A 3,319-nucleotide genomic window follows, 5' to 3' on the forward strand; every position below is an offset into this window, starting at 1 on the left:
ATTGATTCTTATACAATACGTGTATACTATGTGTTGAACTATATATGTACTACTAATTGTGAACTACTAACGTTGGACTGCTAACTTGACAACTTAAATCGTTAAAACGTAAATAAAAATATAATATGAATATAATTCTATCACATTTTGATATATACATATATTTGTTATAGGTTTGTGAATCGACCAGTGGCCAAGTTTTACTTCCCGACGAAGTAAAAATCTGTGAAAGTGAGTTATAGTCCCATTTTTACTATCTAAATTATTTTGGGATGAGAATACATGCAAATTTATAAATGTTTTACAAGATAAGCACAAGTTCATGAAACTACATTCTACGACTGTTTTGTTATACCGGATATCTGTACTTATTATTATTATGCTTGGTAACCTAAGAATTAGTGAGAAACACTAATTGACGCGAATCCTAAAGGTAGATCTACGGGCACCAACCACCCCCATTTTCGAATAGTGGAAATGCTTTAGTACTTCGAAGGGTTCTTGTCATACATTTGAATAGTGGAATGTATGATGCCAGATATCTTAAGCGCTCTATGTTAAGGTCGGTTACCAGGCGACTCATCGTATGAATGATTTTTGCAGTTGTAATGATCCTGCGCATTTAATTAAATGAAATCTTGTGGCTTATTAAATATTATGATTATTATATAGACATTAAACCTATGACTCACCAACATTTTTGTTGACGTTTTAAGCATGTTTATTCTCAGGTGAATATTAAAAACGCTTCCGCTGTCGTATGCCAACCCAAGGTCAAGATTTGGAGTCGGCATAATTGTTTATATTGTTTAAACTTGCATTCGGAGTGTTTGTTGTAATATATTTGATCATGTTATAATGGGTTGTGTAAAAACTTATTTATTTGAGGAGATTGTCTTTGATAGACAATCTAAAGTATGTCATTAAGACCTTTATTCAATAATAAAGGTTATGGTTGTTTTTAAAAACGAATGCAAGATTTGAAAAACGTCTCATATAGAGGTCAAAACCTCGCAAAGAAACCAATTAATATGAAACGTTTATAATTAATATGAACGGGGCATTTCATAGGTATCGGCCCAACAACTTAAACAAGGTTCACGGCCCAATACTCAAATCAAGCTCAACAATACACTAAGCCCAAGGGAAAAAAATGTGAGATTTCGTTGGTGTTTAACAAAAATCGAATGGCAGCAACAAGTTTGTAGGGTTCGGTTTCAACATCATTACATCAACAACCACACAACATCATAATCATCATCTTTCATTATCAACCGTCGAGCATCATCATTTTCCTATTCTAACTACCATCATCATAATACGCAAGGCATCACCATTATCTATCCGTTATCAACACAATTCGTATATCACCATCATCATTATACACGTCGCCCATCATGATCATTAGACCATCAGCTGTCATCATGTACCACGTATATCCTATTCAATTTATCATCATCGATTTTCACAAAACTAATTTGTTACAAGCCCACTTATCGTTATCATGGTTCACCAGCCCCACTTAACAAAATACTATCTTATAATGAAACCCATTAACTTTCGTGCACTAATACGGGCCATCACATAATTTAAAGTCCCACGGTCCACCCAACAACAAAAAATCTCGGCATTAATCAACTTGGAACCCAATTAGCCTACTAAAGCTTTAGTTTCTATGTATCTGTTAGTGGCCAGCTGTGATATATGTTTTTAAAAAAAATCATAGTGCTCGACAAAATTCTTTACAGCTCACCCATGAATCAAAGTTTCATTATCATAATCATAAAAGACATCATGCTGGCTCTTTAAATAATAAAGCTTTATATATAAAAAGAACTTAATTTAATTGCAAGTGGAATTCAGGGGTATTTAGTGACCCTTACTTTCATCATCACAAATCATACGGCTTTATCATTATGAAGTTCCTAACCGCATTATTTTCTTCATCATTAAGCCACCTTCGTCATCCATTATTTAATGCAGTCGCTATATTTTTCTATAGAATAGGAAGCAGAAAAACGCTGCTGCAACTTGCAGTAGTAATTGGTAGTTAAAGGTTTGGTACAAGAAAGAAATTAGGTGTTGTCGTAGGAGTTGATCGAGCAAGAAAATAAGGTGAGGAGTGGTGTCGTGATGGATGGTAGTCTGGTCGACAGAAAAGAAGAAAGCATTACAAATTGGTGGTTCGTGGTAGAGATGGGAGATGGTTTCTATGGACCAAAGGCGGTGTCGGTGGTATAAGTGCTCGACAAAAATGAAAAGTGGTGAACGGTTGTGGATGGTTGTTGTTCAAAACATTTAAATAAGGTAATGTTGAAGGTGATTAATAGTTCGGTTGGTGGTGGCAATGGTGGTGTTGATTAATCAAGAAACGAAAATAGTAAGCATGCGTGTTTGTGTGTACGTGGTGTGTTTTGTTGAAGATGGTGGTGTGGTGTGGAGCTCAACAAGAAAAAGAAGAAACAGGAAATAGTACTCCGGGAAAGACTTGGTGTTGTAGAAGATGATTGAGTGAAGATTGTGGTGATACTTTATTTATCACAACCCATATGCATACATATATACTTCGTTTAAAATAAGCAAAAGAAGGAAAGGAAATAAAACAAAAAGCTAGACATTAAAATCAATCATACTCAATTATGTACAGTGAATCTGTTACGGGTTAATATCAATATCTCTGTATGTGTCGACATATAAATATAGTTTAATAATAATATAATATTTACTTTCTATCTACATGTGCAAGGATGGAATGAATCGAAAAAGAGTATAGTGAACAAATAGTTAAGTAGTCAGTTTAATTGTCATGTTCTTACCGACAGTTTTCACGGAATACTTAATCGTACTCCGTTGTTAAATCAGTGGTGGATAAAAAGTCTTCGGAAAAATCCCAAATTTTTAGATTAACTATATTTATTTATTTTGGTCATTATGGTATAAAATTCGATCATTAATTATTAAATAAAAATTACATTAATTATTCACTCCCAACCCCAAGTAAAATATAAAAAGTTTTAAAATTCAACAAATAACTTCTAAATATTTTATTAATGAGCCTAAAATTTATAAAACTCCTTTTCGAATCACTGTTTATTTTAAAATCACATAAGTTTCTTTTTAACTCGTTTATTATCTATCGAATGACAATTGAGCGTTACTGTCGTTTATTAAATAACTTCGAAATCACAAAATATATATTCTATATAATTTATTTATATATATATACTCTTTAAATAATAATTATTATATATTATTATTATTTTTCAATATTAATTATAACAATTACAATATATAATATTTCATTTTATAATATATATAT

Source organism: Rutidosis leptorrhynchoides, chromosome 1, assembly GCF_046630445.1.
Source record: "Rutidosis leptorrhynchoides isolate AG116_Rl617_1_P2 chromosome 1, CSIRO_AGI_Rlap_v1, whole genome shotgun sequence".
NCBI classification, from domain to species: domain Eukaryota; kingdom Viridiplantae; phylum Streptophyta; class Magnoliopsida; order Asterales; family Asteraceae; genus Rutidosis; species Rutidosis leptorrhynchoides.